This window comes from Macaca thibetana, chromosome 13 (assembly GCF_024542745.1).
Source record: "Macaca thibetana thibetana isolate TM-01 chromosome 13, ASM2454274v1, whole genome shotgun sequence".
NCBI classification, from domain to species: domain Eukaryota; kingdom Metazoa; phylum Chordata; class Mammalia; order Primates; family Cercopithecidae; genus Macaca; species Macaca thibetana.
The window spans coordinates 68,754,168-68,780,923 of NC_065590.1; the positions used below are offsets into that span (position 1 = coordinate 68,754,168).

The 26,756-nt window shown below is 46.1% G+C and overlaps 2 protein-coding genes and 1 long non-coding RNA gene across 3 annotated transcripts in view; 1 reads left to right on the plus strand and 2 right to left on the minus strand.

Moving 5' to 3' along the window:
• LOC126933583 (uncharacterized) overlaps positions 1-19,714 on the plus strand; it is a 55,821-nt gene extending 36,107 nt beyond the window's left edge. The window contains exons 4-5 of the long non-coding RNA XR_007718678.1: positions 8,332-8,529; positions 19,472-19,714. This is a non-coding gene — a long non-coding RNA (uncharacterized LOC126933583). The remainder of the gene's footprint in view (positions 1-8,331; positions 8,530-19,471) is intronic.
• Positions 1-26,756, minus strand: part of MORN2 (MORN repeat containing 2) — a 1,051,609-nt gene that overhangs the window by 420,926 nt on the left and 603,927 nt on the right. The gene's annotated exons all lie outside the window — the stretch shown is intronic.
• The window catches only part of GEMIN6 (gem nuclear organelle associated protein 6), a 470,738-nt gene that overhangs the window by 319,301 nt on the left and 124,681 nt on the right, over positions 1-26,756 (minus strand). The gene's annotated exons all lie outside the window — the stretch shown is intronic.

A 26,756-nucleotide genomic window follows, 5' to 3' on the forward strand; every position in this document is an offset into this window, starting at 1 on the left:
ACTCTCGTCTCCTTGGGACCACATCCTGGTTTCCACCCTTTGCACTCAACAGAGGCGGGAAGTTTCTGGAACAACTGCCATTTGGCTCATTTGTTTGCCAGAACAGAAACTTTCTCAAGCACACTCAAGTAAGGGGCGCTTGGGGCAGTGAGTTTGATGTTGCACCAAGTGGAGTGCTGTGGAGCATCCCACAGATATCCACAGATATCTAACAGATATCTAAGACAGGAGCCAGATGGGGTCAAGCCTTCCAGGAGCCATGCGGCGGGGAGGACAGCAGGTGGCTCTGGAGCCTGTCTGGTTTGCTCTGAAGACCCTGCAGTGGCATTGGCCACCTTCATCCCAGGCCCCTTCAGGTGCCTTGGCAAGCTCAGGGCCCGCTCCTTCCCATCCTGCCACCAACTTCTTCCCTGACTCCCTCTTGCCTTTGGCTATTCATGCCCTATCTGGCTTACTCCATATCACCAGGAGAAAGGCATATTCAACAGAGCAGCGTGCAAACAGCAATAGATGTAAAACAATACTGTCTCCGGCCATACCCAGCAGAGTGAGGCTGCTCTCATCGCCATGAGAGAGAAGCCAAGTGACCCTAGCCCATGTCCACATAGGGCCTGAGGGCCTGGGTCACCAGCTTGGCAGATGGCCCCTCCCAACCCTCCTCCAGTCAGTGTGGAGGAGGGATGGCAAGAGCGCAGGGTCACATGGCATACATCCTGGGATCCTGGGTTCAGCCCTTTATCAGGGGGCAGTTTCTGTAGGAGGATGGCAGGTGGAAGGCACCATGAAACTCCCCACAATCCCCAGCCTGGGCCCTGAGTCCCACTCTCTCCTTCAACAGTGGAACTTCCTGGGCAGCTCTGTCTTTGCCAGTCTCACAGATGAGCTTTGAGGAGGAAGCTTGGTTCTCAAGACTGTTGCCCCGGGTTACAGCTGAGTAGATGTGAGCTGCGGCACATCTGGGGCCTTACTTCCTTCTCCTGTATGTCCCCTGGGCCTAGAAAGCACCTGGCACACAGGAGATGCCACGTAAGTGTTCAGGATTTTTTTTTTTTTTGAGACGGAGTCTCGCTCTGTCACCCTGGCTGTGGTGCAGTTGTGCGATGTTGGCTCACTGCAACCTCCGCCTCCTGGGTTCAAGCGATTCTCCTGCCTAAGTCTCTCAAGTAGCTTGGGGTTACAGGTACCCACCACCACACGGGGCTAATTTTTGTATTTTTAGGAGAGATAGGGTTTTGCCATGTTGGCCAGACTGGTCTTGAACTCCTGACTTCAAGTGATCTGCCTGCCTTGGCCTCCCAAAGTGCTGGGATTATAGATGGGAGCCACCATGCCCAGCCAAGTGTTTGGAAATTTTATGCCTGACCCCACTGCGGTTCTACTTTTGTTTGTCTGAAGGGAGACAAATCAAAAGGGAGATTTAAGAGATGAACTTTCCTTGTAAATCACTCCCAAGTCCTTTCCAACTTTCAGCAGCTCCTGTTAACATTTTCTTCCTGGTTCCTGAAACCCTAAGTTCTTGACCTTGGCCTCAGATGATGCCAGTGCATGGTTGAGTATAAAGATGGCGAAGGGGGCTGGGCATGGTGACTCACATCTGTAATCCCAGCCCTTTGGGAGGCTGAGCTGGATCACTTGAACCCAGGAATTTGAGACCAGCCTGGGCAACACAGAGAGACCCCGTCTCACAAAAAAATACAAACAAACAAAAGATGGTGAAGGGGACCCTCTTTCTTCCCAATCTTGGCTTGATAAAGTCAAAGAAGGCGGCAGACAAACCGTGAACCCAAATGAACTTGAAACCTAATAGGGTTTGGCTACTGCGTGGAATTAGACTATTTTTAGATGAACGATTTTAATATTGTCCCCACCTGTTTTGCATTCATATTTTAATACTTCCCTGAAATTTCCATTTGTCAATATTCTGTCTCATTTAGTTCTAAACTGCTGTTAAAGGTTGATATGAACATGTAGTCTGCCTTCTGAGTGGGACCAACTGCTGAGCCATTGGCCAATTCTCTTGCTATTGACAGGTGTCAGAGTGCAGTTTTAGCTTGCTAATCAGCTTCGCTACACTTGCTGTTTTGTATAACTGTACTCTGTACTAAGCCCAGATGTTGAATTAAGGTGGGTATGTTGGTGCAACATAAATGCCTCTTGAATAAATAAATAAATGAATGAATAAGACAGTGGTGAAGTAGCTGTAGTTCAGGCCCCCAGTGGTACTTTGCCCTTCTGCATTCCCTGCCCTCCTCTGGTGGCCTCTTCTTTTGGACACCAGTGTCCTCATGGTGCCGCCGGATACCTTTAGCTCTCCTCATAGGCACAGCATCCAGGCCTGACCTCCAGGATTCTATTTTCAAACAGGATTCTGAGAGAAGGAAATGTTTATCCTAAAAGGAAGGAGGAAGAAATGCTCTAATGCCAGACATTGGCAAACTGGTCAGAGGACAATTTTTTTCTTGGCAGGGGATTGGGTGTGCATGTGTGTATGTGTGTGCATGTGCAAAGAAAGCTTTCTGGGATTCCAGCTCTGTGAGGCTGGCCCTGGATGTCTGAAACCCAAATCCTAGCTAGTGGAAGCGATGACACTTTTCATCCAAACCTTTATACAAATGAGCTAAGCAAGGGAAAATATACATTTCCAGATGAGGAAATCTGAGACCTGGAGAGTTGTCCCTCATGGAGCCTTAGTAGAAGAACCAAAAGCTACCAAGTCACTGGATTCCAATTTAGATGGCAGAACATGCCTGTAAAGCTTAAAAACATATGTTCTAGAACTTACATGCCCACACGAGGACTGTCCTATAGTGGAGAAAGATCACTTGTTTCAGTGATTCTATAATTTTTTTTTTTTAACAAAAAAAAACCACCTACAATTGAGAATTGGCTCCAAGTCAATTTGGAAGGCACACAAGAAAAGTATTCTCTTACATTTTCACTTAAAAAAAGGAGGGGGGATTCCTCAGCTTGGTGATGGACCTTAGTCCTTACTTTTTGCAGCAAATAACTTTTTAAAAATAGCTTTCTCAAGGTAGAATTGACCTACAATGAACCACACATATGTAAGTGTACAGTGTGATGAGTTTTGACTTATGTATTCATTCATGCAGCCATCACCACAATCAAGATAAGAAACAGGTCCAACACCTTTCAAAGCTTTCTTGTGACCCTTCTGTATTCCATCCCTCCTGCTCCATGACCCCATCTCCCTGTCCCAGGCAACCACAGATCTGCTTGCAGCAAATGACATTGCATCTCTTCCAAAAATCAAAATTTTCCTTAAAGGATGAGAATTTTCCAGTTCTTGGGATACGGTTATGAAGGGAAGTCCCCTTTGGAAGCCCAGTGTAATTCTTAGTAGCGACATCACTGTAGGAGGAAACGCATAGCCTCCAAGGAAGGGATATTGAGGGATAATGTGTAAATCCCGGTTTTTTTTTTTTTTTTTTTTAAGAATTAATGGCATTTCATATCTCATCTTATATTTTGTGGTATTCTGTAGTTGGAATCTACTAACCCAAATTCATTGGCCAGTTCTACAACTGCTGTGTTAAAGCCAACGTCTGTCTTCTATGAGAGAACAACTCCCTTTTCCCCTACTCTTGTTTCTTGTGCCCAGTATCTAACCCCCTTCCAGCTGGTGTCGATCTTGTCTTCACAATAGCCATCAGTTTCAGCCCACTCTTTCCTGTCTTCTGTCAGTCCCTCCGGGCGGGCCCAGGGAATTTCTTAGCTGGATTACCATGGATCTGTCAGCCTCTTCACTGATTCACCTGCCTCCACGCTCTCCCTCTTTTCATCCTCTGTGTATCACGGGAATCTTTATAAAAGGCGAGTCTGATCAGTTTATTTTTCTGCTGTAAGTTAAAAGTTATGATTTTATGTGTGCTCCTGTCTTCCTCTCTAGAGCCTCCCCATGACAGTACCACACCCCAGCCCACTTCTTTCATTTCAGCTAGGAAGGATTTTAATAGTGTTACAGAGAGCATTTTAATAATGTACAGAGAGTACAGTGACACCCACATTTCTGCCCAATTCTGTCCTCCTTTCCCTTCCTTCCTTCCTTCCTTCCTTCCTTCCTTCCTTCCTTCCTTCCTTCCTTCCTTCCTTCCTTCCTTCCTTTCTTTCTTTCTTTCTTTCTTTCTTTCTTTCTTTCTTTCTTTCTTTCTTTCTTTCTTTCTTTCTTTCTTTCTTTTTTCTTTCTTTCTTTTTCTTTTTTTCTTTTCTTTTCTTTTCTTTTCTTTTCTTTTCTTTTCTTTTCTTTTCTTTTCTTTTCTTTTCTTTCTTTTTTTTGAGACAATGTCTTACTCTGTTGCCCAGGCTGGAGTGCAGTGGCACGATCTTGACTCATTGCAACCTCTACCTCCTGGGTTCAAATAATTCTCGTGCCTCAGCCTCCCAAGTAACTGAGTTTACAGGCATGTGCCACCCCGTCCAACTAATTTTCATATTTTTAGTAGAGACAGGGTTTTACCATATCGACCAGGCTGGTCTTGAACTCCTGGCCTCAAGTGATCTGCCCGTCTAGGCCTCCCAAAATGCTTGGATTATGGGCGTGAGCCACCATGCCCAGCCTTCTTCTTCTACTTTTTACTTGCTTCTGTCCTCATTTCTTGACACTCACCTCCCAACCAGACCAAAAGAGGATCCCTGAATGCACCATCCTCTCTACCTCTGTGCCTTCATGCCTGCTATTTCCTCTGCCTGAAATGATCTTCTTCCTATTCCGGAAGACTTGCATGTTGTACCTCCCTCCTTTGCAACATTTTTACTGCAACTGTAACCTGACCTGCGTGGACATTTTTTGATTCGTCATTAATATCAGGTGGGCAGGGATCATCTGCATATTTCAGCACAGAATCCTGGCTCATTGAATGAAATAGTGCAATGTCTTCTCCCTAAATTGGTACCTAATAATCTCTAGGGCCCAGGTGTGGTGGCTCACACCTGTAATCCCAATACTTTGGGAGGCCGAGGCAGGTGGATCACCTGAGGTCGGGAGTTCGAGACCAGCCTGGCCAACATGGTGAAGCCCTGTCTCTACTAAAAATACAAAAACTTAGCTGGGCATTGTGGCAAGTGCCTGTAATCCCAGCTACTCGGGAGGTTGAGGCAGGAGAATTGCTTGAACCCAGGAGGCGGAGGTTGCAGTGAGCTGAGATCGTGTCATTGCACTCCAGCCTGGGCAACAATAGTAAAACTCCATCTCAAAATTAAAACAAACAAATAAACAAACAAACAAAAAACTAACCTCTAGGACAGTGTCATCGGCAAGGTGGAGTTGATGAGTCAGAAATCATTGGTACTCGATGGAAGGTATTTGTAGCCTGACACAGTGCTGTTTTTCCCCTGCCAGGAGCTTTCTTCTCCCAGACTGTGAGCTGCCTCATGCCCTTACTTTCTTTAGACCTCTGCTTCTTGATTCACAAGGCCTTCTTTGACTACTCCATATGAAATAGTAACCACGCACCCTCAGAAATCCCTATTTTCCTCTAGCCTGCCTTTCCCTATTCCTTCAACTTTATTGCCATCTGACCTACCATGTGCTTATTTGCTTATTTGTTCACTGTGTGCTTATTTGTTACTATTAGAGTGTAAGTTCCCTAAGGGCAGGGATTTTTCTGTTTTGTTCCCTGCTGCATTCTTAGTGCCTGATACATTATGTGTATGTGCTCAATGAACAAATGTGCACAGAGAACAGTGCATGCCACCGAAGGACAAGGCTATGCATTTCGGTTTCCCAGGGTTTATTTTCCATATGATAAAACTCATTAAATAGTGGCTTATAGGCAGAAACGGGTCACAGGCATGGTTTAGGGAGTTCTAAGAATGAAAATAGCTTCTCTCAGCCTCAAGCAATATAAAAAATATATTTTAAAAAAAAGGGTGTCACCCTGTGTCTCGGAAAACCAATAATGTATGGGAAGAAAAAAGATCAGAGCAAACAAAGAAAAAGAAAAGGAGAGGGGCCGGGCGCAGTGGCTCACGCCTGTAATCCCAGCACTTTGGGAGGCCGAGGTGGGCGGATCACGAGGTCAGGGATGGAGACCATCCTGGCTAACATGGTGAAACCCTGTCTCTACTAAACACACACACACACACACACACACACACAAAATAATAGTAGCTGGGCGTGGTGGCAGGTACCTGTAGTCCCAGCTACTTGGGAGGCTGAGGCAGGAGAATGGTGTGAATTCAGGAGGCGGAGCTTGCAGTGAGCCAAGATCGTGCCACTGCACTCCAGCGTGGTTGACAATGCGAGACTCCGTCTCAAAAAAAAATAAATAAATAAATAAATAAATAAATAAATAAAAAAGAAGAGGAGAGATGGAAAGAGAGACAGAGAGAAAGATGCTCAACCACACCACACCAACGTTTAGATGCTACCAGCAGATCTTTGGTGTTTGTTCTAAATTCTGTAAAACCAACTGCACTGAGCTGTGAGAAAAAGCAAATGGCAATAGACAAACTAAATGCTGTGCTTTCGTCTTAAGCAAGCCCAAGGGTTATTACGCATGATTTCACTAAGATTCAGCCCAGTCTCACTAGAGAGTTGGACAGGTGATTTATGGGCTGAGGTCTTGGCTTGAACCCTCAATTGACCTTAGGGCCTAGGGCAAGCCACGTTCTCCTTCTGGGCCTCAGCTTTTGCCAGCAAGATAGTGAGGGAGTTGGTGAAAACCAATTTCCAAGGTCTCTTCCACCCATAATGTTCTATGACTCTGTCTCTTGACAAGGGTTTTCAATTTGTCCTCATTAATGAAGAGATTCAATTAACCAGGACGTTAAATTCCCTGAGTGTTCTGGTTAATTGGATCTTTACTAAAATAGCTTCTAAATCTTGTTTACTACATTAAAAAATAAAAGCATTTTTGCATTAATTTCTACCTGCAGAGAATGTGAAAGCTTTGAACTGTAACAGCTGGGAGTTTCTCCAGAAGCTATTCCTTAAAGCAGAGTTTTCAAAACATTTTGACAGTGACCCACCATTTAAAAAAAAAAATAGCAAACTTTTTACATCACATCCACATACACATGGTATCAAAGATTTTGTGAGATCATATTTAACTTTATCATATGGTACAGTGTTGATATTTTATATTCTACTCAGAAAGGCTATTCAACCCACAAGTTGATTTCATGATCCAGTGTTTGAAAAGCACAGCCCTACAGTTCCACAGGAGTCTGTCTGCCCCTCGTGGACCTCTTTGCATGGGGATAAAAAACGCCCAGGACATCCCAGGGCTGTCATGTGGATATCTGAGGACGTTGTGGTTACTTTATTGGTTTCGGTTCCAATGCACACTCTTTGAAATGTCTTCGGCATTGCCTGAGAAGTGCTCCTAAGCAGCCCGGTGGAGAGAAAAGAGCACTAGACAAGAGTTTCTGACTTCTCGTCTGGGTTCTGTTACTATGTGGCTGTGTGACTTTGGATAATTCACTTAACCTCTCTAAGCCTTAGCTACCTTCAAACATGGGAATGAATGACATATCCAGGTGCCCCTCTCCTGTACCCTCTGTGATCAGGCGACCCAAGAATCATTGCCGTTTTCATCTAGGATGAATCGAGGATGGGGAAGAGGATGAACGGCTGATCTGTTCCGTCCTCTGTAGGCGTGATGAGAGGGACTGGAACTGTGCTTTGTGTCCACTTTAGGTGGGACTGGCATAGATGAAATGCCTATAAAGGGCTTTTGATTTCTGTGGCAAATGGTTTTAAGGCTCCACCCAGCTTTAAAGAATTATTTCTGGACTAAATATTCCTTGGGAGAGTCCTGCTGTGTCTCAGAGCTTCTCATGTACTCCTTTTCCCCACTTGCCTGCATGAGGTAGACCCCTAGCTGTCCCTGCTGGTGTTAACAATTCTTCCTGGAGTTGTGTGCTGTTTGGCTGTTTTCCTGTCCTTCTATGCGGATGTAGTGAAATAGCCTTCCCGGTGGTGTCAAGTGACATGGAGTGATGGACCACAATGGGAACCCCTGGGAAAGAGGACCTGGGAAGACCCGAGCTGAGATCAGAGTTGAGGCATGTGTGGTTGTGGGGTGCACGCCAAGCAGAACTGTCCGGCTGATACCTGAGCTGCGGCAGGAAAGATGGGAACGCCCCTTACTACAATACGGCAACCTCAGATCTCTTATTTGCTTGCTAGGTTTTGTTTGGTTTGGTTTTGGTTTCAGTTTGGTGTTTGCAGTAACACCAATCTGGAGAGTTAACAACATTCTTCAAAAATATTCATAATAACCAGCTTTGTAGTCCAAAGGGCAGCCTTGATTCCAGCTTTCTGCAGCTCACTAAGCCTAAAGTTGGGTGTATTATTCATTTTCTTTCCAGACATGAAACAACCATTTCAACCAGCTTGGACAAAAAAGAGAAGCCAAGATGGGGCTGAGAAACCAATGCAGCCGGGCCCAGGGATCCAGGACTCAGGGACCAGGTGCTGCCGGATGTTTGCTCTGACTCGTGTTGCTGCTGTCTTCTCTGTGCCTCAACTCTGTCCTCTGTCACTGCAGGCAGCTTCCTCCCAAGGTGGTGAGTAGGGTTGCTGCCAGCCCTGGTGAATGACATCTTAGCTTCTACACTGGAGATACACTGACCCCCTTTCTTGGTTCCAGGATGAAAAAGTCTGGGGAGGACTTTGACTCTTACCCACCCCCTGGAAAAATCAACTGGGGAGGTGGAATTCGTGGAAGAACATGGCAGCTCCTGAGGTGGATGTGTGGGTTTGAAGAACACACCATTCATTCATTCATTCATTCATGTGGCACATTATTATTATTATCATTATTATTTTGATGGAGTTTCACTGTGTCGCCCAGGCTGGAGTGCCGTGGCACGATCTCGGCTCACTCATGCAGCACATTTTTTTTTTTTTTTTTTTTTGAGACAGAGTCTTGCTCTGTTGTCCAGGCTGGAGTGCAGTGGCCAGATCTCAGCTCACTGCAAGCTCCGCCTCCCGGGTTCACGCCATTCTCCTGCCTCAGCCTCCCGAGTAGCTGGGACTACAGGCGCCCGCCACCTCGCCCGGCTAGATTTTTGTACTTTTTAGTAGAGACAGGGTTTCACCATGTTAGCCAGGATGGTCTCGATCTCCTGACCTCGTGATCCGCCCGTCTCGGCCTCCCAAAGTGCTGGGATTACAGGCTTGAGCCACCGCGCCCGGCCCATGCAGCACATTTTTATTGAGCAAAACTGAGAGGCTGAGTGAGGGACCAAAGTCTTCACTGATGAGGGAGAGGTGCCCAGAGATCGGCAGATGAAGGTGAAGAGAAAAGGTAGAGGACACCAAGGGCTCTGCCAAGCAGCAGAAGTAGGAGGAATTGAGGAGCTTCTTCCAGAATGAATCAGCTGCATTTTTTTTTTTTTTTTTTTTTTTTTTTGAGACAGGGTATTTCTCTGTTGCCCAGGCTGGAGTGCAGTGGTGCGATCTTGGCTCACTGGTGACCAACCTCTGGCTCCTGGCTCAAGCAATCTTCCTGCCTCAGCTTCCTGAGTAGTTGGTGTTACAGGCACGTACCACCACGTCTGGCTACTTTTTGTGTTTTTAGTAGAGATGGGGTTTCGCCATGTCGTCCAGGCTGATCTTGAACTCCTGAGCTCAAGTGATCAGCCCGCCTCGGCCTCCCAAAGTACTGAGATTTTAGGCATGAGCTACCGGGCGCAGCCCATTTGCTCTTTTGAAAGGAAGTCCTGCTATGAAAAAAGTAGCAGTTGAACTAAATCGTGACTTGAATGATGTAGCTGCTTTATATCCTGGCTCAAGCTCCTGACCTTGTTGTAAAGCAATAAAAGTTTGGGCACCAGTAGTGAGTCTGCCAGCTACACTTCGAGTAGCTCTGCCCGAGGGGAATTCTTGCACATACTCTATGGGAGACATGTACAAGAATGTGTGTAATAGCCTTGTTTATAATAGCTAAAAAAGGAAACAACCCAGATATTCATAAGTAATAGAATAAACAAGTAATTTTGGCATAATGGAATCCCATAAAGCAAAGAAACCAAATAAACTACAGCTATACCCATCGACATGAACAAATTCCAAAAATACTGTTGAGCAAAGACAGCATGTTAAGAAGGTTACAATGAGCATGGCTTTGTCGCGTGAAATTCACAAAAGGCACCACTAAGCAGTATATTGGTTAGGGATCCACAACAAATGGATTAAAACTATAAAGGAAAGCCAGGGAGTGAGTAACACCCGTGTCAGGTCAGTGGCTTGCCCCAGGGTTTGGGAAGGGAGAGCAAGACAATTGGGAAGGGTGAGCATGGAGTGAGTTTCAAAGGTATTGGCAATATTCAATTCCTTAAGCTGGGTGGTGTGGACATGGGTATCTGGTTTTTATTATTGTTCTTTAAGCTGGACATACACGTTATGCACATTCTTTTGTAATATGATCTATTTCACAATGAAAAAAAAATTTGTAAAGCATATATAGCCAAAACCAAAGCTCCTTCACACCCCAGTAAAAGGTAGAGTTTGATGTGGTTGAAGAGTCTGAGCCTCAAAGGAATTAGGACTTCTCTGAATGTGGTGCTGTACTGGTTTGGAATAGCATCCGGGAGAAAGGAGGATGGCAAACCATCCCACACGACCCCCTGGCCAGGGCATCAGCAACTGGACTGAGGGGTGCCCCGGTATCCCCAGGACCTCCTGTTCCTGTGGCTCTGGGACCACAGCGTGCCCACTTTATGTCCCTTTCTTCCTGCACCACAATCCTCAGGGGTTGGCTGGTTTTTCAGAGTCACCACCATGTACTTTATTTCTCGCAGCTTTCCCACGGCTGCCTGCTGAGTAGAAAGCAATCATCCTAACTCTTCATGTTTTTGACCCCCAAAGCAAGTGCCCCAGCCCATTTGGAGTAAAAAATGTGAAAGCATTTTGGACCACATCCAAAATCTGGTCACTCACCATGTGATTACCTTTTTAGGGAAGGCTTATCATTTGCCTGCTGAAGTTTACTTTAAATTCTGACTGTTTTGCAAACACATTCTTTGTTGACAGCTCTAGTTGGAAATGTTTGGGCTCACCGTGTTCTGGGTAAAACACATTGTCAAGTCTTTTTTTAACCTCTCACGTTAGATGGTTTTTCTTGGCCTGCATTTCAGCGTCCATTAACCTTAGTGTCGTAAGAGCTTGGAGTGAGAAGGAACCTTGGAAGCCACCCATCCAACTTCCCACCCAGTGGGAGAATTGTTCTGAAGCTTGCCTGATCACAGCCTCAGATAGCTTGCTTTTTAAGGGCATTGCTGTACGGACACAGAGTACCATACTTTACCAATTCCACATAACATTTTGCATACATTTTCATGAATCTTGGAGAATCAGAAAACAGTGTGAGCAATTCCAAGTTTGCTAATTAAATTAAAATGAGCACAGACTCTTATAAAACAGGTTTTAGAGTTACAGGAGGCCTTACGTGGTCAAAGACATTTTTCACCTACTTAAAATAATCCTATCCTGGTTAGGAGGGACAGAGAGACAAGGGAGTTGGACACATCACATGCTTGGAAGGAGAAACAGAGAAGGATTGCTTGGCAGTCCTGTGTGTACATTTTCTTCTGTCTCTTTGTTATGACTTTCTTGCTTCCTTAAAGGAACAGAGATGGCCGGGCGCCGTGGCTCACACCTGTAATCCCAGCACTTCGGGAGGCCGAGGTGGGCGGATTATGAGGTCAGGAGATTGAGATCAGCCTGACCAACATGGTGAAACACTGTCTCTACTAAAAATACAAAAATTGGCCAGGTGTGGTGGTGGGCGCCTGTAATCCCAGCTACTCAGGAGGCTGAGCAGCAGAATCACTTGAACCCAGGAAGTGGAGGTTGCAGTGAGCTGAGATGGCACCACTGTACTCCAGCCTGGGCAACAGAGTGAGATAGTCTCAAAAAAAAGAAAAAAGAAAAAGAAAAATGGTACAGGAATGAAGAATGTAGACATCACCCTGCTGCAGGGCACAGGACTGGCCTGTCATCCTCTCACTGCCACCCTCTGTCTTCCCACCTAATGGTCACTGGATGCCTTTTCCCATTAGTCTGGGCCCACCCCAGTTTCTGAGCCCACCGAGAGATGGTGCAATGTGTGTTAATAGTTGCCCCTTCCACATGTCTCCCCACCTTTTGTTCTGCTCCAGTAGAACTTGGAGCCAATTGGTGATACCAGCTGCCATGGTGGTTAAGTGGGCTTGAGCCTTGAGCCACGCTGGGACCTTGGTGGCACAGGCCCCTCAAAGTGAGGGGAAGAATCCGGCCTGGGAAAGACTGAAGTTAACCCATCGGAACAGCAGGGTCATTCTGTGCCTAACCCCTCTCTCATGCAAGCTGAGGAGAGTTTCTGGGTTAAAGAAGGTAGCTGAAGATTATTATTATTATTTTTTTTAAGTTAGGGGTAGGAAGCTCAAGCAGGGGTAAGGCAGGAACAATGAAAGGTGCTGACCCAGCCTGGACACACAGGTGCAAGGTCCCGGGGGCATGTGAAGTTCAGGTAAGCTTAAGTAATGGTTGTGAGAAGGCCTAGTTGGTGGCACAGGGCCTGGTGGACTCTTCACAGCATGATACCCCTGTCGGAGCCTATGCAGAGAGGCAGGCAAGAAGTGGTAGGATGTTGGGGCCACAAGAAGCAGCTCAGGGCAGGCCAGCATGCCCTGCAGGCCATCAGGGGCAGGCGCCTCCTTCAGGGTTCTGATCCCATTGTGTGGTCCCTCCCCAGACACCCAGATCTCCCCCAGCATGCTGGGCCCTGGGCACTGGTCCGGGACTGATGCACTCACAGACCTGCCTGGGTCCCATCTGATGACTCGAAGGAGCCAAAGGCGACTGGGACTACTGCCTGAACTGCCGGGCCCTGAGTTCCATCAATTCAAATCGACAAATACCTGACTGTGTATCTGTGGGTGAGGGAGTTGGGGTAGGATAAAGACAAGGGGCTGGGTGGCCGACTGGGAGGGAGATTAGGAAATGCCGATAATGCCATATCATATGAATTATACAGCAGATTATGCAGCCAGAGGACACTGCTTCATTGGTCCGTAGGAGCATCCATTTGCACTGGGCATTTGCATTGGAAAAAGAGAAAGGGAAGACAACATAGGGAGAGAGGAAATGGGGGAAGAATTTTGCATAGAAAAAAGGCAGTGCCAACCCCTGACCTTGTCTTCCAGTCCAGTGGCAGGTGGCAGCAGGGAAGGACTAAAGGAGCCATTTCCACAGGGCGTCAGGGAGACAGAGGCCACAGCTATCTGCTTAGGTTCCAGAGTTACTTCAGGGCTACTGAGTGGAGGAGAGGGTCTTTGTCCTCACCCCGCTGTGCAGCAAAGCATCTCTGTGAGTGTGAGGGCAGCAGAGGTGTAACTCCATGTTGGCACCTACACCGCTGGTGTAGTGGAAGCAGCACTCTTGGCACGCACACTGGTGTATCCCCAGAGGGCAGCCTAAGAGCGCAGCGCAGAGCATCCGCAGGACTTGAGTGTGATCGGAGGGCAGGAACCAGTGATGTTCTGGACACACCTGTTATTTTCAGCTGGTTGGCACCAGGTGGGGCCAGTAGGACCTGAAAATACTCCAGTTGTGGAAGTTAACAGAGTGTCCTCTCCAGGTGCTTTAATTGCCACCTTCATAACAGCCTTGAAAAATTCCACCCCTCCGACCTTTTTAATTTCTTTTTTTTTTTTCTCTTGAGACAGAGTCTGGCTCTGTTGCCCAGGCTGAAGTGCAGTGGTGCAATCTCAATTCATTGCAGCCTCTACTTCCCGGGTCCAAATGATTCACCTGCCTCAGCCTCCTGAGTAGCTGGGACTACAGGTGTGTGCCACCACGCTGGGCTAATTTTTATATTTTTAGTAGAGAGGGAGTTTCACCATGTTGTCCGGGCTGGTCTCAAACTCCTGGCCTTACGTGATCTGCCCACCCCAGCCTCCCAAAGTGCTGGGATTACAGGCATAAGCCACTGCACCCAGTCCCCACCTTTAAAATGTCATAGAACTTTTCTGAATCTGCAATTACCTTGTTTTTTTCCTTTAGTCCAAGCATCAGTCAATTTTTAAAATTTTTTTTCTGTAAAAAGCCAGATAGTAAGTACTTTTGGCCTTGGGGGCCATATGGTGTCTGTTACAACTGCTCAGCTCTGCCACTGCAGTCTAGAAGCAGCCATTGACAATGTATAGACTAATGAATGTGACTGTATTCAAATAATAGATGATTTATGGACTCTGACACTGGAATAGTATATACATCTTCACAAATTACAAAACATTCTTTTTGATTTTTTTCACAAATCCAAGAGTGTGAAAAACATTTTTAACTTGTAGGGTGCAAAGACAGTCCCTGGCCTTAGTTTACCAATCCCTGAGGGTCAGGAAGGGCTTATAGTTGTGTTGCTAGTGCCTAGCACAGTATCTGACATACAGTAGGTGCTCAATAGATATTTGTTGGAGGAGTGAACTGCACTTTACATACAAGGAGACCACAGCTCAAGAGGTTAATCAACCCTCAAATGTGGAGCTAGAACTCACACTTTCGTGGTTTGCAATAATAGTTTGGAGAGTGAGGTGGTTGGCAGCTCTTCCAGCTCCAAGTCCCGCACTCCTTCTACCAAATCACAGCTTCGTGCTTCCCAGAAAAAAATATTGTTACATGGAATTTCACAGAATTGGGGGCCGGGCATGGTGACTCATGCCTGTAATCCCAGCACCTTGGGAGGCCGAGGCAGGTGAATCTCTTGAGGTCAGGAGTTCGAGACCAGCCTGGTCAACATGGTGAAACCCCATCTCTACTAAAAATACAAAATTTAGCCAGGTATGGGGGTGGGCACCTGTAATCCCAGCTACTCGGGAGGCTGAGACGGAGAATTGCTTGAATCCATGAGGCGGAGGTTGCAGTAAGCTGAGATCACGCCACTGTACTCTAGCCTGGGCGACAGAGCCAGACTCCATCTCAAAAAAAAAAAAAAAAAAAAAAAAGGAATTGGGGATTGAGAACTGCTCTTGAGCAGTAAATCAACCAGTGAGGTAGACTCTTGTGGTATCACCTTTCAACATGGTCAAGCTGTGGAAATGTGATTTTCATTTCTCAGGTTTTTTTGTTTTTGTTTTTGTTTTTTAATCTGCCAGATGGAGATCATGCCATTGCTAGTCTACCTTGAAAGACAGATGTAAAGAATCAAGTCAGGGGCTTTACAGGTATTAAAAAGTTTCCATGAGGGCTGAATCATATGTATATTGTTCAGTTGAGCATTTTCTTTATAATCAAAATTTGTTTATTTTTTAAAAGACAACAACCAATGGTTTCATGTGAGCTAGGGGCTACATAAGACCTAAAAAGTTCCTGCTTTTGGTAAAAGCAAAAATTAGATCTACTCTAGAAGGCAACCTGCCCTTAAAAACATCCAGGTCCCTGGTTGGAAAAACAGGTTCTTTTTCAAAGTCAGTCCTTGCAAGTCTGTATCCACCCTCATTTCTGTCAACTCCTACACTTGGTTTCAGCTTAAGTCTCTGTTGGTTGCTATGCTTTTTTCCCATCTCCCATGACTCATTCCCAGGCTGTGTTCTCACTTGGCCTCAAGCCTGCTCTGCTCCTCAGGCGGTGAGGTTGACCACAAACCATATAGCATTCCAGGAGGTGAATATGTGAACTCCTCCTCTGGAATCTGCACCTGTGTTTCTTCCTCAGCTTTAAGTTTCAGTGGCTTCCTACACTGAAGCCTCTCTTGGGGCCTTGGCCATCAGCTAGGCACCACCACGATGCCTCCTAACAGGCCCTTGGGTGCTGTTCTGACAAGCAGCAGAATTGGAGATTGAGGTGAGGCGCTCTCGCCCCCGCACTTCCCACTATTCCAGAAGCCTGCCCAGCCCAAGGGTGTGGTGTTGCAGGGGCTGGGCAGTGGATGACACTCCCTTCTGAAGGCCTCATATCTGATGTGTTTTGATTGTTCTGATCCTAGGAAGCATAGTTAATATCAACACATTCTTCCCCCTCCCCCTGGCCATGCCTTGGCTCCAATTTTTATTTTTATTTTATTTTTTTTTGAGACGGAGTCTCACTCTGTCGCCAGGCTGGAGTACAGTGTCACGATCTTGGCTCACTGCAACCTCTGCCTCCCGGGCTCAAGCGATTCTCCTACTTCAGCCTCCCGAGTAGACAGGCACCCGCCACAACACCTGGCTAATTATTGTCAGCCTCCCAAAGTGCTGGGATTACAGGCATGAGCCACTGCGCCTGGCCCCAATTTTTAAAAAGTAATATACACTCAGTGTGGAAAGTTTGAAAATACCAGTAAGCAAAATGCAAATAAAACCCATCTCTAGAAATAAACACTATTAAACATTTTAGAATATATCCGTTGAGTCATTTTATATTCATAATTTTCTAAATATATTGCATCATATTGCAATGCTGTTTTGCCACCTGGTTTATGTTTTTACTTAATACATTATGAGCACATTCCCATGTCATGAAGTATCTTTTTATAATTTCTTTATTGTTATACTGGGTTCGATGATAAGTGTGAGCACAGTATATTTAATAAACACTGATTGTTGGACATTTAGCTTGTTTCTGGTTTTCCACGCCATGATAAACATCCTTAATTATAAATTAATTATAAATGCTTTTATGCATCTCTTGCTGCTTCCTCAGGGATACATTTCTAGAAGTGGAGTTAATTAGGTCAAAGGCTCTGCACATTTTTAAAGGTCAGATTACCTTCCAGAGATGATCCAATTTTTGCTTCTACCAATAGCGCAAAATGTCCCTGTTCCCCAACACTTGCCAACATAGTATTGCATATTAATAGCTTTTTTTTTTTTTTCTGAGATGGAGTCTCACTCTGTCACCCAGGCTAGAGTGCAGTAGCTTGATTTCAGCTCACTGCAACCTCTGCCTACCAGTTCAAGCGATTCTCCTACATCAGCCTCCCAAGTAGCTGGGATTACAGGTGTACGCCACCATACCTGGCTAATTTTTGTATTTTTAGTCGAGACAGGGTCTCACCATGTTGGCCAAGCTGGTCTTGAACTGCTATTACAGGCGTGAGACACCATGCCCGGCCAGTATATTTAATAACTTTTGATTGGTAAAAAACATTACTATTTGAAAGTTGATGAGTGAGGCTGAATTTTTCAATGTGTTTTTTAGTCATTTGTATTTCTTTTGTGATTTATCCTTTGTGAGCATAATTATTTGCTTCTTCCTTCCTCAAATGTATTTATTGTTAGATAGCTCTTAGGTTCAAATTTTGACTCTACCAATAACTAGATTTGCGACCTTGGAAAAATCACACCATTGAACCTCAATTTTATGATCAATGAGTTAGAATAATAATCCCTACTGAATAGAGTTGCTCTTAGGGTTTAATGCGATAGAATATGTAAAGCAATTTCCACTATCTCTGGCACACGGGAGGTGTTCAATAAATGCTAATTTTTCCCCTTCTCCTACCATGGGCAAGGTGCCCATGGAACACACAAATGTGAAAGATACTCTGTTGTCTTCAAGGAACACACAATCCAATAGAGACAATAAAATACACACAAATATTTGACATAGGCTTTATAAGATGGGTAGCATTTGGACAAGGTGGGAAGAATCCCAGGGAGAGAGAGTGGCAGAGGTGTGTTTGGGGAGTGGCAAGTAGATTAAGTTGACCACAGTGGAGGGTTCATACAGATAATTCTGGATATATAGATGAGGACTTCTACCGTGAAGAGACTTTGAACACCAGGATCATTTATGTTTTGCTCCCAAAGCAATGAAGAGCTATTGAAAGTTTTTGGGCCGGGTGCTATGACCCACGCCTGTAATCCCAGCACTTTGAGAGGCCGAGGCGGGCGGATCACCTGAAGTCGGGAGTTCGAGACCAGCCTGATCAACATGGAGAAACCCTGTCTCTACTAAAAATACAAAAATTAGCCAGGCATGGTGCTGTATACCTGTAATCCCAGCTACTCGGGAGGCTGAGGCAGGAGAATAGCTTGAACCCGGTAGGTGGAGGTTGCGGTGAGCCGAGATGGCGCCATTGCACTCCAGGCTGGGCAACAAGAGTGAAACTCTGTCTCAAAAAAAAAGCAAAAAAAAAAAAAAAAAAAAAAAAAAAAAAAAGAAAAGAAAGTTTTTGAGTAGCAAAATAACATAATCACAAGTATATTGAGCAGTAACTAATATGACAGAGACTGGAGTTGGGGAAATTGGCTATAAAAATTATAACTGATCAGGCTGGTCACAGTGGCTCACACCTATAATCCCAATACTTTGGGAGGCTAAGGCGGGCAGTTTGAGACAAGCCTGGGCAACATGGCAAAACCCTGTCTCTACAGAAAAAGCAAACATTAGCCAGGTGTGGTGGCGTGCACCTGTAGTTTCGGCTACTACAGAGGCTGAGGTGGAGGATCGCTTGAGCCCGGGGGTCGACGCTGCAGTGAGCTGCAATCATGCCACTGCACTCCAGCCTGGATGACAGAGTGAGACCCTGTCTCAAAAAAATAAATAAATAGGCCAGGCACAGTGGCTGTAATCCCAGTATTTTCAGAGGCTGAGGCAGGTGGATCACTTGAAGTCAGGAGTTCGAGACCAGCCTGGCCAACATGGTGAAACACCATCTCTACTGAAAATACAAAACTTAGCTGGATGTGGTGGCGGGCACTTGTAATCCCAACTACTTGGGAGGCTGAGGTAGGAGAATTGCTTGAACTTGGGAGGCAGAGGTTTCAGTGAGCTGAGATTGTGCCATTGCACTCCAGTCTGGGCAAGAGAATGAGACCCTGTCTCAAAACATAAAATAACATGAAATGAAATAAAATAAAAACTATGATTAAAATTATACCATGTATTAAGTATTGAATTCAAGAGACACTATGAGAAAACAATTAACAATAGCTGGCACCTGCATGTGGTGGTGCAGTGGTGGTCACAGTGACTTGGGAGGCTGAGGAGGGAGGATTGTTGAGCCCAGGAGTTCGAGGCCAGCCTGGGTCACATAGAGAGATCCTTGTCTCAATAACAACAACAGCAATAATAATAATACCTTGCAAGTGAGTGATGTGCAATCAGGGAGAGGTAGACGTCAGAGATGCGTATGAAGCCCAGTCATTGGGAGACTAACTCTAGAAGATTTCATCATTGTTTAAAAAACATGCTTAGGCCAAGTGTGGTGGCTCACCCCTGTAGTCCCAGCACTTTGGGAGGCTGAGACGGGCGCATCACCTGAGGTCAGGAGTTCGAGACCAGCCTGGCCAACATGGCGAAACACTGTGTCTACTAAAAATACAGAAATTAGATGGGCATGGTGGCTTATACCTGATATCCCAGCTACTCAGGAGGCTGAGACAAGGGAATTGCTTGAACTCAGGAGGCAGAGGTTGCAGTGAGCCAAGATCATGCCACTGCACTCCAGCCTGGGCGACAGAGTGAGACTCCGTCAAAAAACAACAACATATGTTTACACAATTTGTTTCAAAAATCTGCTGCCCTTCTCTATGGGTCCCTTAGGAAGGCAATATATCCCACCTCACGAAATCAGCCTTCACCACAAGATTGCTTTGACCAATGGGATGTGAGTAGAAGTTTGAAGAATCACACACTGGTCCACCACCTTGTTTCTCATCCCTCTGACATAAGCAATGTCCCAGATTGGGGCTGTTCTGTTAGCCTGGCTTCCAGAATGAAAAGAGCTGATCAAATGGCATATGTAACAGAATAAGAAAATAAACCTTTGTTATTGTAAACCATTGAGACTTGGGGCTTCTTTGTCACAGCAAATGAATTTAGCCTAACTATCCAATACAGGTACCTTGAGAAGAAACAGCAACAGCAACAGGACAAGGAGTTGTTTGGGGGAAGAAAGGATGATCCAGGGTGAAACGTAATAATTCTGAGGTGGTCATTGAATACCTCAGGTGGTGTCAAGTGGTTGACTTATAATGATGAAATTGAGTCTCAGTGAGATCATTTGCCCATGGTTGCACAGAAGCTGGAGATACAGATTTGGAAACTGTGTGTATATTAAGAATAACTGTGTGTGTTGAGAGGGGATGGTCACCAAGAGCAAGTTTGTAGAGAGAAGGATGGGGAGCAAGTAAGAGTCAAAGCTGGGTCTCTCAGAAAGGCAAGAGACAAGCCGGATGGGCCATGACAGAGCAGGGGCAGACATGTTAAGAGAAGAAAACATGGGACAGGAGGTTCCCAAAACTAAGGAAAGGCCTTGGGGTGTGGCGATTACAAAGTCACTGGAGGCCTCTGGAAAAGCCATTTTTATAGAATTCCAAGAGTGGCAACCACATAGTAGGTTGAGGAGGGGCTGTGGGTTGAGAAAGTGAAGGTGCTTTTCTGAGAAGTTTCTCTGTCAAGGTGAAAAGTAAATAGAATATGCAAGCAGCAAGGTCCAGTGAAGAATTTTTATGGTGGACATCTGTGTGTATTTCTGGGCAAAGGGGAGAGAATGAAGAAAAATTGAGAGGCTGGAGACACCGGAGAGCCCTTGAGGATCGCCAGCCGGGATGCGAGCAGGAGCTGAGGCATTAGGAGTCTCGGAAAACGATGTGGCCTGGACGCTGGGCAGACTCTGCTCCTTGGAGCAAGAAGCAAAGGGGAATTGCTTGAAAGGTGAGTGATGTGTGGAAGAGGAAAGCAGGGCAGAGGGAAAACCTGGAGTGTGCCTAATGGCTTTGACTTTCCTGACAAAGTTGGAGGGGAGGCTGAGGATAGGAGGGCAGGAAAAGGTGAGGAAGGGGCTCTGGAAAGCTGGAGGAGATGAACTGTCTTGGGCAGCAGTCTCCAGTCCAACAGCAGAGGCAAACAGCATTGTGGGCAGAACGAAGTAATCATTCACAGCAAGAATGTGCATGGAGGTAGGTTCTGTGGTTTTCTATGGCCGTCTCTTCAGTGTGGGAGCAAAGACTAGAGAATGAGAGGCAGAGAGAGACCCCAGATCAGACATTAGCCTAAGACAAGGGACAAGAGTGAGGCACACATGAGTCTAGGCATTGGGGCAGAGTGAAGGGACTGCCTACAGCATGGGTAGCTGACAAGGATTTGAGCAGGGCCACAGGGGGCGAACAGAATGGAGACACTGAACTGCTTGCCAGGGATTGGAGGAGTCAGCAGTGAGATGTGGCCTTGGTTGTCTGGGGCGGCTGTGGAGAGAGGGAGATTCGTGAAGTTCTCCAAGAACAAGTAACCATTTTATTTTATTTTATTATTTTTTTTGAGGTGGAGTCTCGCTCTGTTGCCCAGGCTGGAGTGTAGTGGCACGATCTTGGCCCACTGCAACCTCAGCCTCCCGGGTTCAAGTGATTCTCCTGCCTCAGCTTCCCGAGTAGCTGGGATTACAGGCACCTGCCACCACGCCTGGCTAATTTTTGTATTTTTAGTAGAGATGGGATTTCCCCATGTTGGCCAGGCTGGTCTCAAACTCCTGACCTCAAGTGATCCACCTGCCTCGGCCTCCCAAAGTGTTGGGATTGCAGGCGTAAGCCTCCGCACCCGGTCACAAGTAACCATTTTAAAGTATATAGTTCTTTGGGGCCTGGCACGGTGGCTCACGTCACCATGGGAATCAGTTGGTCTGAGGTGCCAAGGTGGTCAGGGAATCAGGGGTGATGGAATCCAGAGGAGAGACACACTAGAGGCTGGAGAAGTGATATGGTTTGGCTCTGTGTCCCTACCCAAATCTCATCTGGAATTGTAATCCTCATGTGTCCGGGGAGAGGCCTGGTGGGAAGTGATTGGATCGTGGGGGCGGATTTCCCGCACGTTGTTCTAGTGATTGTGAGTGCTCACAAGATCTGATGCTTTAAGAGTGTTTAGCAGTTCCCCCTTTGCTCCCTCTTTCTCCTGCCACCATGAGAAGAGGTGCCTTGCTTTCCCTTTGCCTTCCACCAGGATTGTAAGTTTCCTGAGACCTCCCCAGCCATGCAGAACTGTGAGTCAATTAAACCTCTTTCCTTTTTAAATTACCCAGTCTCAGGGATTCTTTACAGCAGCGTGAATATATGGACTAATACAAGAAGTAAGGACAGAGAAGAACAGCTGCTGGCACTCACGGATATGTGGGGAGAAGGCCCACGTTTCCTAAGGGATCGCTGTCTCGCAGCAACAGCCCCAGACATGGCTGCTGTTCCTAAGTTCCCTATTAAATGCTTCCTTCTGAGAAACTGAATTGTCAGGCTCTTCTGCCTCTCAGCTCCCTTGGCCTTTGGAGATAGGTCTGCAGGTCGGCATAAACCTGCTCAACATGGCAAGTCATATAAGGAGTGGGCGCTGTGTGAACCTATTGAAGTGAGAGTGGCATCAGCCACATCTACTTTCTCAGGCAGCGTGGATGAGGTTCCTGTGGTAGCATTCAGTGCTCCAGGCCCAGGTGTTGATGCGGTGAGCCCTAGTGAGCCCAGGAGTGGCAAGAACGCTGACTCCCCAGGACCACTTTTGTGGAGTGATTTGGGGCGTTATTGCAGCTGCCCAGCCTCTAGGCTTGTTTTTCTGCCCTTCCCAGAAATTCTGTGAACTACCTACCACAAAAAAAAAGAAACATATTTTCTTTTTTTTTTTTTTTTTTTGAGACAGAGTCTCGCTCTGTCACCCAGGCTGGAGTGCAGTGGCCGGATCTCGGCTCACTGCAAGCTCTGCCTCCCGGGTTTACGCCATTCTCCTGCCTCAGCCTCCCGAGTAGCTGGGACTACAGGTGCCCGCCACCTCGCCCGGCTAGTTTTTTTGTATTTTTTAGTAGAGACGGGGTTCCACCGTGTTAGCCAGGATGGTCTCGATCTCCTGACCTTGTGATCCGCCCGCCTCGGCCTCCCAAAATGCTGGGATTACAGGCTTGAGCCACCGCGCCCGGCCGAAAAAACATATTTTCTACTTAAATTAGACAGTTGGGATTCTGTTGTCCAACTAAGAACTATGACTGACAATCTGGCCCTTCCCACCTTGAGCCACCTCTCCCAATGAGAACAAGGAAGTGGGTGACCCGCCATTTTCTAGGTAGATTAAACTTCGGGCCGAGACTGACTTCTTTCTGCAGACCTCTTGACAGAAGCAAAGCCAATGGGGAGAAAAGAAGGAGGAAGAGGGCAGAGTCTGGTTCTTTTAACGGTTCGAGTTTAAGAAACAGAAGAAAACATACCATATATTCTGAGATTTTTAACTAGGCGGAAAGACTCCACTCACTAACACAACAGCCATGAAAACATATCCTTTTAGAACACCCAAGCCCTGCATGGGGAGGACTCTCAGCTTCCCTGGGAGGCCAACATTCACTTGTACGGCTACCTCGGAGGTTGTGATCAATGCAAAGTACCTGCCTCTCAGTAGGCAATGATTCCAAGAATGTTTATTGAGTACTTGCTATGTGCCATACACTGTTCTAGGTGCTGGAATAAGAGAACAAGATAGACAAAAATCCCTGCCTTCTTAAAGCTTACAGTCTTGTGAAAGAAGACAGAAAGCACATAAATAAATATAAATTGTGTCAAAGGCGAAAATTCCTACGGGAAAAAGTAAAGTCAGGTTAGGAGATAGGGAGTCCTGGAGAGGGGAAAGGGCCACTTCAGTTAACATATATGAGAAGGCCTCCCTGGGAGGGGGTATGAGGAGGTGAGGACCTGGGAAAGGGGATCCGTTATTATTACAGAGATGTGTGCCATGGCCGCTCTTTCCAATCTCCGCCTTCCCCACTGAGAACACCTGTTAGACACAAGCCTACTTGTGGGATTATGGTGAAATCTTTGGAGGGAAACCCTCAGCCATGTGGGTGCCTCGTGTTCTAGTGGGTGAGGATTAACAGCTTCCTGGGGTGATCTGGCGAACAAGCTGAATAGAGTCAGCTGGGCAGGGCTTTCCAGAGGAAATAACTTTCGAAGATGGGAAGGGCACCACCTAGCCATGCTCACCAGGCTGGCAAAGCCTTGTTATAGCCTTTGGGGCCTTCCTGAAGGCGGACACTCTCCCTGATGAAAGAGGAAGTCTCACTGGGCACAGTGGCTCATACCTGTAATCCCAGCACTTTGAGGCGGGTAGATCACAAAGTCAGGAGTCTGAGACCAGCCTAGCCAACATGGTGAAACCCCGTGTCTAGTAAAAATACAAAAAATTAGCCGGGTGTGGTGGCAGGCGCCTGTAATCACAGCTACTTGGGAGGCTGAGGCAGAAGAATCCCTTGCACCTGGGAGGTGGAGTTTGCAGTGAGCTGAGATGGTGCCACTGCACTCCAGCCTGGGCAACAAAGCAAGATTTCTTCTCAAAAAAAAGGAAGTCTCATCATTATATCAGTCTTTTTCCTTCAAGCAGCAAATCTACAGATGGCACTGAGAAACGTTTCCTAGTCATATTACTCTAATTAAAACAAACTCAGGCCGGTGTGCTGGCTTGTGTGTGTAATCCCAGTAGTTTGGGAGGCCAAGATGGGAGAATTGTTTGAGCTCAGGAGTTCAAGATCAGCCTGGAAAACATAGCAAGACCTTGTCTCTACATTAAAAAAAGAAAAAGAAAAAGAAAATCAGCCAGGCCTGTTGGTACACACCTGTAGTCCCAGCTACTTGGGAGGCTGGGGCTGGAGAATCTCTTGAGCTTGGGATATTAAGGCTGCAGTGAGCTATGATGATGCCACTGCACTCCACCCTGGGTGACAAAGCAAGACCCTGTCTCAAAAACAAAACAAGACAAACAAACAAAACCCCACAAAAGGCTGGGCATGGTGGCTCATGCCTGTGATCCCAGCACTTTGGGAGGCCGAGGGTGGTCAGATCACTTAAGGTTAGGAGTTTGAGACCAGCCTGGCCAACATGGTGAAACCCTGCCTCTACTAAAAATACAAAAATTAGCCGGTGCTAATTTTTGGGCGGGTGCCTGTAGTCCCAGCTACTCAGGAGGCTGAGGTAGGGGAATCGCTTGAATCCCAGAGGCAGAGGTTGCAGTGAGCCGAGATTGTGACACTGTACTCCAGCCAGGGTGACAGAGCCAGACTCCAACTCAAAAAAATAAAAATAAAAAAAAAAAACACACAAGCAAAACAAGCAAGCAAACAAACGAACAAAAAAAACCCCCACAAACAAAGCCCACTCTGGATTCTCTGGGATTCTGATTCCCTCAGGGTCATTATAAGCCAGGCTGGGCCTTTGCTTCCTTCTCAAACAGACTCGTCTTTTGAATATATCCACCCTGGACTATAATAACCCACTCATATTCATCAACCACCTGCCTTCCCCAAGCTCTCACATTCACAATGATTCCTAAGAGATCAGGAGGGGGGAGCCCAGAAGACGTTCTCTGGATTGCTGATGGCAGGGAATAGAGATAACTCCTAGGTTGTTTGGCCCTTGCAGATTTTTATTACTGAGGGACTCTGTGCCTTAGAAACTCTATTTTATAGGTTTTTGTTGTCTTCAGGAGCGATGCCTTGTACACACCATTGTGCATGGGGACATAACTGAATTGAAAGCACCCAGCTGTGATTCATAACCAGATTTTAATGTATCTTCTCCCAATATGCAAGGGGAAATTCCTATATGAGAACTTGTTCTCCTTAGATCCTGTGGCAAGGAGCCAGAAAGAAATCCAGGGGGAGGATAGAGCTTTGCATATATGTCTTTTACAACATTCCAGAGACTCATTTAATGTCTTCCCAGAGTTCTTAATTTCTTTGCCTTGCACATAATTACTGCTGAGGGATTTTTGGCTTGAAAGCCTTTTGAGAGGAGCATACATTGAGAGGCAAATTGGTGTGATGTATCTTTTTTGCTTTGCAAAATTCTCATATGCAATCTAACCCAGCCATGCAAAGCAGCAGGATCTAAAGCCTTTGGATTTAATGTCCCAAGAGAAACAGGTGGCAGGTAAGGGCAAATGTTAGTAAATATTAAGCTCATGTCTCCCTAGCCTCGGATTATGTATTTCCCGGGTACTGATATTCATATGTATCAGAAGTCATATTCAACTAGTCAGTTGAAAAAATATCCATGCCTCCATCTACAAATATTTATTGACTATCTACTATGTAGAAAGACCCTGCTGGCCACAGGATCTTAGTTCATGTCCTCAATGAGCTTTACAATTTGGTGAGAGCAGGAAGCAAACAACCAAGCAAGAATCTAGTAGACGGCCAGGCACAGTGGCTCACACCTGTAATCCCAGCAATTTGGGAGGCTGAGATCAGGAGTTCGAGATCAGCTTGGCCAACATGGTGAAACCCCGTGTCTATTACAAATACAAAAACTTAGCTGGGCATGGTGGTACATGCCTGTAATCCCAGCAACTTGGGATGCTAAATAAGGAGAATTGCTTGAATCTGGGAGTTGGATGTTGCGGTGAGCCAAGATTGTGCCATTGCACTCCAGCCTGGGTGACAGAGTGAGACTCTGTCTCAAAAAAAAAAAAGAATGAAGTAGAGCTAAGTACAGCAAATAGGCAACATTGTTGCCTTCCCAGTCTTCCCAGTCAAAAGATAATGACAGTCAAAGGAAGATTACTCTCTCCCACCCCAGACCAACAACACATTGTTGGGCCATTTGTTGAGCCCTAGTTATGTACCACGCATTCTGCATTCTATGAAGTTCATACTATTATTAACTTCATTTTATAGATAAGAAAAACTGAGACTCAGAAAAATTAAGTAACTCTCCCAAGATCACACTGTTCAGAGTTGCAGGAATGAGATTTATAACCAGGTCCAAGACCAAGTTCTGAGGATTAGTATTTGGTGGTCTAACTCTTGACTATTCCAAACACAGCCACGACCAAGAACAGTGGAGAACAATCTGCAGTTTCAACACTCCTGCTGAAT